Consider the following 15,563-nt stretch of genomic DNA (forward strand, 5'->3'; position numbering starts at 1 on the left):
ATAGCAGCATTATTCATAATAGCTAAAAGTGGAAGCATCCCAACAGTCCATCTATTTATAAATTGATAAACAAAATGTGTCTCCATGCAATGGAATATTATTCAGTCTTAAAAAGGGAGGCAATCTTGACTTGTGCTGCATCATGAATAAACTTGAAGACATTGTGCTAACTGAAATAAACCAGACACAAAAGGACCAATACTGTATGATTCCACTTATATGAAGTACCCAGAATAGTCAAACTCAGCCAAAAAGTACAATAGTAGTTGCCGGGGGCTAAGCAAGACAAGAATGGGAGTTATATAATGGGCATATAATTTCAGCATTACAAAGCTCTGGAGATGGATTGTGGTGGTGGTTACACAATAGTGTGGATGTACTTAGTGCAACTGAACTGTACACTTTTAAATGGCCAAAATAGTAAATCTTATGTACATTTTGTCACATTTTTAAAAAGCATCACAATTATAAGATCAAACAAACTAAGAAAGTAAAAATTCAGATACTCAAATAGATGCATTATTGGGTAGGTGATAAAGGGGAAACAACTCATGTTATTAAAGGGTACAACAAGAAATCCCCATAGAGAGACTTTTAAAAATACAATATATAGTATAATTCAACTTTATGCATACAATATAAACTACATAAAATACAATATACAGTATAATTCAACTTTATGCAGACTCTGGAGCCAGATTACCTAGGTTCAAATCCTAGCTCTCCCACTTACTGTGTGTCCTTAGATAAGTTAATTAACATCACTGTGTATCAGTGTCTCCATCTATAAAATAGGGGAAGTAAAGAACCCTCACAGGATTCTTAAAAGATTAAATTAGTTAGCATGTGTGAACAGTTATAACAATGTCCAACACATCATAAGCCCTATATGAGTATTTGTTAAATAAATGTAAACAAATAAACTTTCCCAAAAGACATTCTTTCTAGGCAAAAGAGTTCAATGGGATATGTTTTTAAATTATAGCTTATTGTATCATTCCTGAAATGAACAGGTTGAAATAGAATTTGGTTTTTAGATGCTCTCTGGGGCCCCTTATAGTTCCCTGGATTTAACAGTTTTCTAGATTACAGAACAATTTACTAGCAGGTTTAACACCTCCCAGTGGGTTTGCCTCTGGGCCGGCAGTGACCCCTCATGACAGCAGGGGCCTCTGCAGTTTCTGCCTCTGTCTGACATTTCACCCTTCCTGGAAGACCACCCAAGTCAGCTTGGATTTCACAAGTTTATTCATTCCTATACTTCCCAGCAGGGGAGGCCACATTACATTCTGTATTTTTGCAGTATGAGGGTTGAGTAATAATTGCCCTTCACAGAGTGCTCATTTTCCCTAATGGTAGCTGACTCCAGCGATCATTCCTATAGGCACCGGTGTATAAAGCAGACAGACATGTGAGCAGATTCTCAAGACAAACTTCCTCAGTTCAAATCTCTGCCAGCTCTGCCATTACTTACCAGCTGAGGACCTGAGACAATTTCTAAACCAGCCTAGGATCTTGGACAATCTCCAAACCTCATTTTCTTTATCTATAACATGGGAGTAGTAAATTTCCACTACACAGAGTTATTGTGAGAATCAACTAAGAAAACTAAAGTATTTTGCTCACTCCTGGCACCCAGTAAGTGCTCAGTAAATATTAGCATGATAGTGATAATAATCCTATGGAGTACAGGAAGAAGGTAGTTTGTGATTTTGGGGTTTTTTAGTTTATTTTTATTTTGGGGTTACCTTTTTGCTCTTTCATAGGTGCACATGTTCCACTCACCCTCCACCAAACCACCCATACCCCCTCTGCCTCCCTTTTCCATCCCCTCTCTGTCCTCCCAATCCCTCTGGTAACCATTAAATTCTTTCACTAAGTCCAAAACTTAGTCCTGCTACATTTTGTCTGTGTATGTTTTCTCATTGTTTATATTCCACAGATGACTGAAATCATCTGATATATATCTTTGACTTTCTGACTTATTTCACTTAACATTACTACCTTGAGGTCCATCCATTTTGTCCCAAACATACCATTTTATCTTTTTTCACAGATGTGTAGTATTCCATTGATTATATATTCCACAATTTCTTTACCCCTTTTTCTGTTGAAGGACACTTGCATTGGTTCCATGATCTGGCAATTATGGGTAGTGCTGCTATGTACATAGGTGTACATAAATCTTTTCATAAAAGAGTTTTCATATTTTTAGGATAAATACCTAATAGAACTAATGCTGGATCATATGGAATTTCCTTTTTTATTTTCTTTTTTTTAAAAGGAATTACATTTTTTTAAAGATTTTTTTTTTTTTATTTATACAAGAGCCGGGGTACAGGCCAGATGTGCGGAAGGGTGAAAGGACTCACCAGAGACAGAGTGGGGAACAGAACAGGCAGACGGACTGAAATACACTGCTGAGGGGAGCAGCGAGTGAGACGGGAGAGGTCTGCTGTGCCATGTGGGTTGCTCCGAGGCCAGCGTGGGTCGAACCGGCACTGCAGAGGCTGCTGATAGCTTCAGAGCACTGGACTCAACCGCCTGCGCCACCAGGGAGGCCCTCTTTTTTTTTTTCTTAAGAAATCGTTTTGCACCAACTTCCATTCCCACCTACAGTGGATGAGTTCCTTTTTCACCACAACCTTGCCTACATTTGTTGATCCCATTCTTTTTTATATGGGCCATTCTCAGAGGGGTGAGTTCATCTCTCATTGTGATTTTGATTTGCATTTTCCTTAAAATAAGTGATGTTGATTCATTTTTCATGTGCCTTTAGGTCATCTGAATGTCTTTAGAAATGTGTCTGTTTAGGCCTTTTGCCCATTTATTTTTAGGTTGTGTTCCTGTATGCATAAATAAATAAAATAAATTGTTAAAAAAGAACTGGGGGAGAGAGTGAGAGGATTCACCAGAGACAGAGTGGGAAGCAGAACAGGCAGATGTCCTGAAATACACTGCTGAGGGGAGCAGCAAGTGAGACAGGAGAGGTCTGCTGCACCATGTGGGTTAACTCCCTGGGTAGGGATGGAATTCATGCCACAGTGGCTGGCGATATCTTGATAGCACTGAGACTTTAACCCTTGTGCCACCAGGGAGGCCCCAATGGTGTTTCTTTTTTGACGTGATGGAAATGTCCTAAAATGTCCTAAAAAATGTCCTAGACTAGTGATGGTTGTACAAACTGATGAATTTTATACTTTTTTTTTAAGATCTTATTTTTTTATTTATTTATGTATACATGCACTGGGTACAGTCAGAAGCGGGGGAGGGTGAGAGAATCCACCAGAGCCAGAGCAGGGAGCAGAGCAGGCAGAAGGACTGAAGTACTCTGCTGAGGGGAGAAGCGGGCGGCAGGAAAGGTCTGCGCGCCATGTGGGACCCTCCTCCGGTGGCCGGTGGCTGGGGAGCAGCTGGGGATCGAACCAGTGCTGCAGAGGCTGTGGGCAGCTTCGCAACCCAGCGCTCAACTGCTGCGCCACCGGGGAGGCCCGAATTTTATACTTTTGAACCATACACTTTAAGCAAGAAAATTCTATCTCAACAAAGCTGCTTAGAGGAATAAAAATAAAAAACAAAAGTAATAGAACTAAATAAAATACTTAAAGCTTTTGAAAAAGACTTAGGTTGAAACCTTATATTAATTATTTAATCTTTCCCAGCTTTAAGTTCCCTTGTAAGAGAAGTAGAACTAACAATAGAACAGGAGGATTCCATGAAATAACGTAAAGGAATTGTTTAGCACAGTGCTAGAAACATAGTATTAACTCAGCATGTTGCTAGAAAGTATCATTGTATTTTAACAAATATTGATTAGATGCCAGCCATGTGCCATCTTTGCACTCTGCACACAATAAATTCAAAGATAAATAAAACCTATATAGTGCCCCCCACCCCCGCCATCACCATGTTAGGCTAACCCCATCCCTCCTGCCTTCTCTGGAACCTCAAATCCTAAATCACCCTTTTTATTCCTGTGTTATCAGTCTCTCCCTTTTCAACCAATCCTTCTATTGGCATTAACATGCCCTAGTCTCTCCCATCTCCATCTCGTTAGCAACTTCCCTGTGCTCTGTGCTCCATTTCAGTTATTTCCCCATCTCTTTTCTACTTGCACCTACAGTAATTGAGAGTATAATACACTCACTATCCCAACTTCCTCACCCTCATTCCCTTTTTATCCCACTCCAACCTGTGTTTCACCCTAACCCCTTTCTCCCGAAACTGCCCATTCTAAAGACACCATTCATTCTACAATCCTCTGTGACACCACCCTAGCCCACAAGAAACAGCAGTGACCATGATAAGTCCTGCCCTCATGGAGCTGGCATTTGAATGAAACAAGGCATTTGAATGAAACAATTAATACTTACAAAAGAACAAAGACAAAAGATCATCTCAGGCAGTGGCAAAAGCTATGAAGAAGTGACTTGAAGAACCTTTAATTCAATAGAGAAAAAGTAGGTAAAGCACTCTTCTACCTTGACTTCAGGGAAGTCTTTGGGGACTTGATTCCAACAGTAAAAGAAGCAAAACCAAAAATAAACAAATAAGGCCTCCCTGGTGGCACAAGGGGTTAAGACACAACCTATGAAGCTATCGGCAGCCACTGCAGCACGAGTTCGATCCCCAACCAGGGAGCAAACCACATGGAGCAGCAGACCTCTCCTGACTCTCCCGCTGCTCCCCTGAGCAGTGTATTTCTGTCGATCTGCCTGTTCTGTTCCCACTCTGTCTCTGGTGAATCCTCTCACCTCCCATGCCTCTGGCCTGTACCCCAGTTCTTGTAAGCATGAATAAATAAATCTTTAAAATAAATAAACAAATAAATGAAATTACATCAAACTAAAAAGTTCTGCACAGTGAAAGAAGCTATCATGAAAAGCAGAAAGACCCCTTACAAAGCAGGAGAAAATATTTGCACATCATATGTCCAACAAAGGACCTATATTCAAGAGCTACAAAAAACTCATACAACTCAACAAGAAAATAAACAGCCCAATTAACAAATGGGCAGAAGAGCTAAGTAGACATTGCTCCAAAGAAGACATACAGATGGCAAACATGCACATTTTTTAAAAAGTTCATGATCTGAAATTCATATGGCGCCACCAAAAACCCCAAATAGCCAAAACCCTCCTGAAAAAAAAAGAAGGGAATGGAGGCATCACTCTCCCAGACTTCAAATTATAATACAAAGCCATAATCATCGAAACTGCATGGTATTGGAACAAGAACAGACACATGGACCAATGGAACCAAAACGAAAACCCAGAAATAAACCCAAAGATTTATGGTCCACTAATCTTTGACAAAGGAGCAAAGAATATGCACTGAAGCAAAGAAAGTTTGTTCAATAAATGGTGCTGGGAAAACTGGGTCGCTACATGCAAAAGAACGAAAATTGACTACTACCTCACACCATGCACAAAACCAACTCAAAATGGATTAAAGAACTAGACATAAGACCTGAAACCATAAAATATATAGAAGGAAATATAGGCGAAACACTACATGACATACACCTCAAAGACATCTTTACAGACACGTCACCCAAAGCAGTGATAGTGAAGGCAAAGATAAACAGCTGGGACTACATCAAATTAAAGAGCTTCTGCACAGCAAAAGAAATAATAACCAAAACAAAATGAAACCCCACCTACTGGGAGAAAATTTTTGCACACAACACTAATGATAAAGGACTGATCACAAAAATCTACAAAGAGCTGATGAGACTCAGCAAAAAGAAAATAATCCAGTCAAAAAATAGGCAGAAGAGCAAAAAAGAAACTTCTCCAAAGAGGAAATGCAAATGGCCAACAGGCATATGAAAAAATGTTCAACGTCAGTTGTAATCAGGGAAATGCAAATCAAAACTACAATGAGATACTATCTCACACGTGTGAGAATGGCACATATTAAAAAAACTAGCAACAACAAATGTTGGCGAGGTTGTGGAGATAAAGGAACTCTCCTGCACTGCTGGTGGGAGTGCAAACTGGTCCAACCACTATGGAAAGCTGTGTGGAGATTCCTCATCCTACTAAAGATAGAGCTTCCATAGGATCCAGCAATTCCACTCCTAGGTATTTACCCAAAGGACACAGAAACATTAATTCCAAAGAGCACATGCACCCCATGTTTATAACAACACTATTTACAATAGCTAAGGTTTGGAAACAACCCAAATGCCCAAAAATAGATGACTGGATCAAGAAGATGTGGTACATATACACCATGGAATATTACTCAGCAATCAAAAAGATAAGCACATGCAATTTGCAGCAATATGGATGGAGCTGGAAGGGATCATGCTCAGCGAAATAAACCAGAAAGAAAAAGAAAAATACCGGATGGTCTCACTCATAGTGTTGTAGAGCAACCCCGATACAAAACGGGGTGCCTGACTGTGGGTCCTCACCCGCGCGCTTAAAAGGACTTATCAATGCTCTACTGCAGGCACACGTGAAAGGTTAATAAAAGGTTTATTTACAAGGGAAGGGGAAATGAGGAAATATACAGCTCTGGGAGAAAAGCGGGAGACAAAGTTTTATTTTTTTTTTTTTTTTTTTTTTAAATAAATTTTATTGTTATATTCCCCATACAATTGCAGCCCCCCCATTCTGACCCCAATCCCTCCCCTCCCGCCCCCCTAAAAGTGTCTCTGGTTCATAGTTTTTTGTTGATTTTGATTTTCACTATCTTATAGTTATTCATTTTCCTGGTCCCTTATTTAAGTTTTCTAGATTCCTGCTATGAGTGAGACCATCCGGTATTTTTCTTTTTCTTTTTGGCTTATTTCGCTGAGCATGATCCCTTCCAGCGCCATCCATGTTGCTGCAAATTGCATGTGTTTATCTTTTTTGAATGCTGAGTAATATTCCATGGTATATATGTACCACATCTTCTTGATCCAGTCATCTATTTTTGGGCATTTGGGTTGTTTCCAAAGCTTAGCTATTGTAAACAGTGCTGCTATAAACATAGGGGTGCAGGTGTTCTTTGGAATTGATGTTTCTGTGTCCTTTGGGTAAATACCTAGGAGTGGAATTGCTGGATCATATGGAAGCTCTATGTTTAGTAGGTCCAGAAATCTCCACACAGCTTTCCACAGTGGTTGGACCAGTTTGCACTCCCACCAACAGTGCAGAAGAGTTCCTTTTTCTCCACACCCTCGCCAACATTTGTTGTTGCTAGTTTTTTTAATATGTGCCATTCTCACTGGTGTAAGATGGTATCTCATGGTAGTTTTGATTTGCATTTCCCTGATGACAAGTGATGTTGAACATTTTTTCATGTGCCTGTTGGCCATTTGCATTTCCTCTTCAGAGAAGTTTCTTTTAAGCTCTTCTGCCCATTTTTTGACTGGATTATTTTCTTTGTTGTTGTTGAGTCTCATCAGCTCTTTGCAGATTTTTGTGATCAGTCCTTTATCATTAGTGTTGGGTGCAAAAATGTTCTCCCAGTTGGTGGGGTTTCTCTTTGTTTTTGTTATTGTCTCTTTTGCTGTGCAAAAGCTCTTTAATTTGATGTAGTCCCAGCTGTTTATCTTTGCCTTCACTATCACTGCTTTGGGTGATGTGTCTGTAAAGATGTCTTTGATGTGCAAATCACGTAGTGTTTCGCCTATATTTCCTTCTATATATTTTATGGTTTCAGGTCTTATGTCTAGTTCTTTAATCCATTTTGAGTTGATTTTTGTGTATGGTGTGAGGTGGTGGTCAAGCTTCATTCTTTTGCATGTAGCGACCCAGCTTTCCCAGCACCATTTATTGAACAAACTTTCTTTGCTCCAATGCATATTCTTTGCTCCTTTGTCAAAGATTAGTTGACCATAAATCTGTGGGTTTATTTCTGGATTTTCTATTCGATTCCATTGGTCTGTATGTCTGTTCTTGTTCCAATACCATGCAGTTTTGATGATTATGGCTTTGTAGTATAGTTTGAAGTCTGGGAGTCTGATGCCTCCATTCCCTTCTTTTTTTTTCAGGAGAGCTTTGGCTATTCGGGGTTTTTTGTGATTCCATATGAATTTCATCAATAATTGTTCTATTTCTTTGAAGAATGACATTGAAATTTTGATTGGAATAGCATTGAATCTGTATATTGCTTTTGGAAGGATGGCCATTTTAATAATGTTTATTCTTCCAATCCATGAGCAGGGGATGTCTCTCCATTTCTTTGTGTCTTCTTCTATTTCTTTTAACAGTGTTTTATAGTTTTCTTTGTATAGGTCCTTTACCTCTTTTGTTAGATTTATTCCCAAATATTTGATTTTTTTTGTTTCAATAACAAAAGGGATGGTCTTTTTGATTTCTTCTTCTTCAGATTTATTGTTTGTGTATAGGAAGGCTACTGACTTTTGCGTGTTGATTTTGTATCCTGCCACTTTACTGAACTGATTGATGAGTTGAATTAGCTTTTCTGTGGAGTTTTTGGGGTTCTCTATATATAATATCATATCGTCTGCAAATAGTGATAGTTTGACTTCTTCTTTTCCTATTTGGATTCCTTGGATGTCTTTCTCTTGTCTTATTGCCCTGGCTAGGACTTCCAGTATTATATTGAAAAGCAATGGTGAGAGTGGACATCCTTGTCTTGTTCCAGATCTTAATGGAATTGCTTTCAGCTTTTCACCATTGAGAATGATACTGGCTGTTGGCTTGTCATAGATGGCCTTTATGATGTTGAGGTATGTTCCTTGTATCCCAAGAATTTCAAGGGCTTTTATCATGAATGGGTGTTGCACTTTGTCGAAAGCTTTCTCAGCATCTATTGATATTATCATATGGTTTTTATATTTCTTTTTGTTGATGTGTTGGATAACGTTGATTGATTTTCGGATGTTAAACCATCCTTGTGCCCCTGGAATGAATCCAACTTGGTCGTGGTGAATTATCTTATGGATACATTGTTGGATTCTGATAGCTAAAATTTTATTGAGGATTTTTGCATCAGTGTTCATTAGGGAGATTGGCCTGTAGTTTTCCTTTTTTGTGTTGGGGAGACAAAGTTTTAAATGAGTCCTACCCGATCCGCTGATCAGGAACCCCAAAATGGCGCTCTGAGAGCTGGCCGCCAGCCAGGAGCGGTGAAGCCGGGAGGCGAGCGATCGCGAGCCAGAGAGAGCCCTAGGCCCACGTGTTTGGTTTTTTATATCCAACCTGGCTGCCCAACTCCACCCTCAGGTCCCAGCCACCCTCCCCTTGGTGGTGATGGGATTTGTCTTCCCCAATGTCCTGATGGTTTTAGTCTGGAGTGGGGGTGGAGTCCACAAAGCCTGTATGGGATTAACTCAGGACATCACTTCCCCCTAACAATTCTCCCCTTTCACTTTTTGCCACCATTTCCATGGTGATGAAGATCAAACATATGGATGCTGGGATACAGTCTCAGATGAAAGTTTTCCAGGGTTCCAGTCTGAAAGAAAACGAATCCCTCCAGGTATTGTCCATTGTGGAAAGCAAAAGTCCTCCATTCCTGGAAAAACAGTTCATCAGTCCCAGCCGAAAGAAAACATCTGGAGGCATTAGCCAGAACAAGACAGCAGATATGTCAAGATCACAGGAAAAAAAATGTTAAAATGGTTCAACTTATGCAAAAATGAATTCTCTCAACCTTGATCCCAAACTTTAACAGCATAGCAAAAGTTTGCAATTAAGTCTACTTTTAAACCATTTTGCCTATTTTTGCATAAAATCACAGGGCAGAATAACTAAGCAGCAATTTTAGCTGGCTTTGTTGAAATACTCCATATAGGATCAGAGCGAACCATTGGCATCCGGTCGATGTAGGCTTCAGGTACAAAGTTAGTCTCATCAGACTCCACCTGGGCTTTCCTCTTCTCGAGGGTACCAGGGCATTTTCGTTGGCCGGGTTGTCCAGTCCTGCCAATGGAGGCAAGCTTCCTCACCTTCTTTGGAGGTCTCTGGAACCCTACAAACAAGGCAAACAGGTTCTCCTCTTCTTGGTTCAGCTCTGTTTCAACTTTCTGGAAGAACTCCACACAAAGCCACACAATGAAACTTATGTCCAATTTTTTTCAGTTTAAACAAAATCCCTATGGAAGTTATACAAAAACAGACTCTGAGATAAGTAGTAAAAGATTACTACCACTATTTTTATGCTGTGTTGGTATCAAGGGGAGAGAAAATGCAAATACAAGTTAGCTTTGTTGGAAAAAAAAAAATTACAACCTTGCTGCAGATCCTGGTCACCAAAACAAGAAAACTTTGTGGATTTAGAGCAAAATGCAAAAAAAATCATCAGTATTATTATGTCAAGGAAAACTTAGTAAATATGAGGCGTATGTCCAAGTCTATTCAGTCCTTAGTAGAAAAGTTTTACTCTCAACAGTTCCATCAATAGGAATCTGTTGAGACCTTTTCTCCCTATATTTTCAGAAACAATTTCTGTAGATGTGAAACAATTGAATTATATAATATTACAAGGTGACAATCACCATTGACAATTTACATACATACCAGATACTGCTGTTAACATTTTGTACATACCAAAGTTTTACCATTTTCCCAAGTGACAATGCTTCCCTTCCAGTTTTACTTCATTAGGTAAAATCCAAATAGAAAAAAAAATTCATCTAATGCCTTTCCCAGGAGGAAAGGGAGAAACTTTGTGGAGTGTCTCAGGAGCTCTACTGAGGTTCCACAAAATTTCCTTGCATCAGCCAAATGACAGGCTACCAAATTTGTACTTGAATTTAGATTTCTGGGAAGCTTTGCCATAAATATCAGAAAAATAACAGAAACAACAATGTTCAATCTCTATGAAGGCACCGGCTTAGTTCAGTAGCACAATGTTGACAATCAAACCATAACCTTTAGTTTTTTTCTCATAACTGGAGACTCTCTTTTTTTTTTTTTTCAACGTCTATGGGCACCATGTATACCAATTAGTCAATCACTTGAGGTCAAGACAAGGACACAAGGAAAGGACATACAGACATACAACATATAGACACAAAGAGCTCATTAGTTACCATTTATCACGCGTGGGATATCTCATGCAACTGCAGTTTCACTCATTGGCCAAAGTAACAAAAAGAAAGCAGAGAAAAAAATCTCAAAGGTAAAAAAAAAAAGCAGAAAGTTAAAAAAATAACAAAATCAAAATCAAGATTGAAAACCTTTCTGTGTAAAAAAAAATAGTGGCACCATATGCATGATCCTAGATGTTATTTCACGTCTCCTAAACTTTGAAAAGAAGAAGATTGGTTAGAGCATGTTAGTTTTCTCAGGGTTTCTTCAGGAAAAAAAAATGAGTCCTTGGGTATCCTGTAACAATAACTGGAAAAGAAGTCAGTAACATTCAAGTTTTTGTCTGTTTCTTAAACAAATACCTCAAGTCCTCAATGGGTTCACAAGACCAGTGGGACTTCGTCTCTGGGTCAGTTCCTCCTGGGGCTTTCTTAACTCTGGAATGATGTACCCAGGGTTTTATGCCTGCAAGTTTCAGAGAAGTATGTGTGCTCAACAAGACATCATAGGGACCAGTCCATTTTTCTGACAGCTGGTTTTGAGCATCCCCGCTCTGCCAAGTCTTCAGTAAGACCTGATCTCCAGGTTTGAAGGGATGCAATGGTTGATCAGGAGGCATAGAGATCCTTGAGGTTGCAAAGTTATGAATCACTGCCAGAACCTCCTGGATGTGTTTCACATATTGCGTGATCCGGCAATCTTGTGTTATTTCCGGACTGGCTTTCAGAACTGAGGCCTGAAAAGGTCTTCCAAACACAATCTCAAAGGGGCTTAATTGTAGCCCACTTCTAGGTGCCACTCTTATGCGGAGGAGGGCAAGGGATAGTACCTGGTCCCAACGAAGTTGTGTTTCTTGGCACAGTTTTGCCAAGGTTTTCTTCAAGGTGTGGTTCATCTTTTCTGTTTGCCCGGAAGACTGCGGTCTCCAAGCAGCATGCAATTTCCAGTTTATCTGTAACGCACTGCTTACTGCATGGGTGACGTCAGAGACAAATGCCGGCCCATTATCACTCTGGATAGAGTCCGGCAACCCAAAGCGAGGAATTATCTCTTTCAGTAGCTGTTTGGCAACCTCGGAAGCTTTTTCCGTCTTTGTGGGAAATGCTTCCACCCATCCCGAGAACGTGTCGACAAAAACCAAGAGATATTTGAAATTGCCTGTTGTTCTAGGCATTTGTGTGAAGTCCACCTGCCAGTCCTCAAAAGGACACTTGCCCCGATATTGAACCCCAATGGCTTTAGGGTGGGAGTTAGTCTTGGGGTTATTCCTGGCACATAATTCACAACCTCTGCTGATCCGTTGTGCTATTTTGTGTAAATATGGGCCCTTCAAATATGGGCGCACTGTTTCTAATAAGGCATCTCTCCCATAGTGAGATCCCTCGTGAAGATGTTTTAGCACCGGATATACCAGGGCCTCCGGGAGGAGTATCATCCCATGAGAGTTTACTCTCCAAGTAGAGCTGGGATCAAACTCAGTAAATCCCCATGCACGAGCTCTCTCCTCATCCCGCTCGGTGTATTCAGGAGCATACTGAGTCAGGTCCACAAGAGGGATGAGTGCACCCTGGAGGGCAGAATGGGCAGAACGGGCAGCGGCCTTAGCCACCCGATCGGCTGCCCTGTTGCCCTTTGCCATGTCAGACCCACCCTTTTGGTGGCCAGGACAATGCATCACGGCAACAGCTGATGGTAAAGCTACTGCCTTTAACAGGGCCAGGATTTCTAATGGATGTTTGACATCCTTGTTACTGGCAGTAAGAAGTCCCCGCTCCTTCCAAATGGCCCCATGCATGTGGAGAATCATAAAAGAGTACTTGGAGTCGGTAAATATATTGACTCTTTTACCTTTCGAGAGTTCCAATGCACGGGTCAGGGCTATTAATTCAGCTTTTTGCGCTGATGTACCTGCCGGAAGAGCCTTGGCCTCCACGGTGTTCTGGAGCGTCACCACTGCATATCCAGCACATCGACGGCCTTGGTCCATGAAGCTGCTGCCATCTGTAAATAGCTCCCACTCTGGGTCTGGCAGAGGCTGGTCAGTTAGATCTGGTCGGCTGGCATACACTGTGTCTATGGTTTCTAAACAATTGTGGATTAAAGTGTCATCCTCAGGTCCATCTGCATTGCTTGGAAGCAGTGTGGCGGGATTCAGGGAGTTAGAAACCTGCAGCTTCACATTAGGATTGTCTAACAGAGCTGCTTGATATTTTCCCATTCGCCCGGCAGTCAACCAAAGTCCACCCTTCTGCTCCAGCAATGTCAAGACCTGATGTGGCACACACACAGTGATGGGCTGACCCAATGTAAACTTCTCTGCCTCATGTAGGAGGTCACAAGTGGCAGCCACAGCACGCAAACATGGAGGCCATCCCTTAGTGGTGTGGTCCAATTGTTTGGACAGATATGCAACGGGCTGCATTTCTGGTCCCAACAATTGGATTAGTACTCCAAGGCCAACACCCTGTCTCTCATGTACATAAAGTTTGAATGGCTTCCTAAGATCTGGAAGCCCTAATGCTGGTGCTGAAATCAACTTTACTTTTATTTCTTCAAAGGCCTTTTGACATTCTGAGGTCCAAGACAAAGGTTCAGAGTCCAGGCCTTTGAGAGCATCGTACAAGGGTTTTGCTATTAATCCAAAGTTAGGAATCCAAATCCTGCAAAACCCAGCCATACCCAAAAATCCACGCAACTGTCGCCGGTTGCTGGGGACTTTAAGGGCTGAAATTACTTGTTTCCTTTCTGTCATCAAGCTCCGTCTGCCTTTCCTAATTTCAAACCCCAAATACGTCACCGTTTGTTTACAGATCTGTGCCTTTTGGGGTGACACCTTATAGCCACATTCTGCCAGGTGGTTCAGTACCACTATGGTATTTTCCAGACAAGATTTGTAGTCTGGACTTGCAATCAATAAATCATCTACGTATTGCAACAAGACGCCCTGGTTTAATTGAACCTTCCTGAGATCCCTGGCCAGTATTTCCCCAAAAATAGTTGGGGAGTTCTTAAACCCCTGTGGAAGCACAGTCCAGCAATACTGGAGAGTGCTCTTGGACTTAGGGTCTTGCCACTCGAAGGCAAAAAGCGGTTGATCCTGGACATCTATTGGGATACAGAAAAAGGCATCCTTCAGGTCTAATACCGAAAACCACCCAAAATCACCAGGTATGGCAGTTAATAAGGTGTAGGGATTAGGCACAGTGGGATGTAAATCCCGAACAATGTCATTAATGGCCCTTAAGTCTTGGACAAAACTCGCCTGTATGGGGTTTCTTCACTGGCAGAATCGGAGTGTTATACGGTGAGCGACAGGGCCGAATGAGTCCAGATTGAAGGAACCTTTTCAATACTGGCTCAATTCCCCTCAAGGCTTCCTCCTTTAAGGGGTATTGCTTCCTCCTCGGGGTTCTACTCCCCTCTATCACTTCTATCTTTACAGGCTCAGCATTTTTCGCACGTCCTGGGGTTCCATCAGCCCATACCCATTTACTTACTCTTTCAACAATTTCTGGAGGTAAAATTTCACCTTTCGGTGGAACATCTTGAGTAAGCAACATCTGGAACCGCAGAGCATGCTCTGGAGGCACCTGTAGGTGAAGCCTCTGATGTTTTGGTGAGAATATAATTCGTGCGTTGAGCTTACTTAAAAGGTCACGACCAAGGAGAGGGATTGGACACTCTTCCATGTATAGGAAGCTGTGCTGGAGCTGTGTGGTGCCTAGCCGGCACTCCAAAGGTTGCAGGAAGGGTGTCTGTTGTGACTTCCCTGTAACCCCAATGACTGCTGCAGTCTTTTTGCTCATTTTAGTTAATTTCGAATTCAAAACTGAGTATGTTGCTCCAGTGTCCACCAAGAAATCAATCAGACGATCCCCCACAGCGAGGGTTACCCGGGGCTCTGAGGGGGTTATTCTAATGGGCTTCTCTAGATCTAGTGGAGCCCCCGGGCACCCCTATTCTGCATCTGAACTTTCTCCATGAACTATCATTTGTCTCCTTTCCTCTGCACTCGACTCTAGATTCCTTCTACTCTGTCTGTATTCCCTCCTATCTTCACCTGAGGCTCTACCCTGTGCTGTCATTTGTCTCCTGTCTTCTGTACTGGGCTCTCGATTCCTTCTCTGTCTGTATTCCCTGTCATCATCTGAGCCTCCACTCTGTGCTAACATTTGTCTTCTTTCCTCTCTCCTTGGTTCCTGGTTCTGTGTGCTCCTTCTATATTCCCTCCTGTAACCCCTACGTGAATCATCATGTCTTGGGGTTCTCTGTCTTCTATCCTGCCTTCTATAATTATTGCGTCTGCCGCTTCCCTGTAACCTGGGACAACTGTACTTCCAATGTCCCTCTTCCCTACAGAAAGCACACTGATTTCTTCCTAGGGGTTCACGTCTCTGTCCATTATTGTTTCCCTGAAACCCTGTTCTGTGTTCTCTTTGTAAAAAAAAACAGTCGCAGGTTTCGGTCTCCTGTGCTCTCTATTATTATAAACCCTGAATGCCAGGTCCACTACCTGGGACGGACTCATCTCAGTGACGCCGTCCACCTTAGCTAACTTTTTCTTTA

The sequence above is a fragment of the Talpa europaea genome, assembly GCF_964194135.1.
Source record: "Talpa europaea genome assembly, chromosome: 9".
In the NCBI taxonomy this organism is placed as follows: Eukaryota; Metazoa; Chordata; class Mammalia; order Eulipotyphla; family Talpidae; genus Talpa; species Talpa europaea.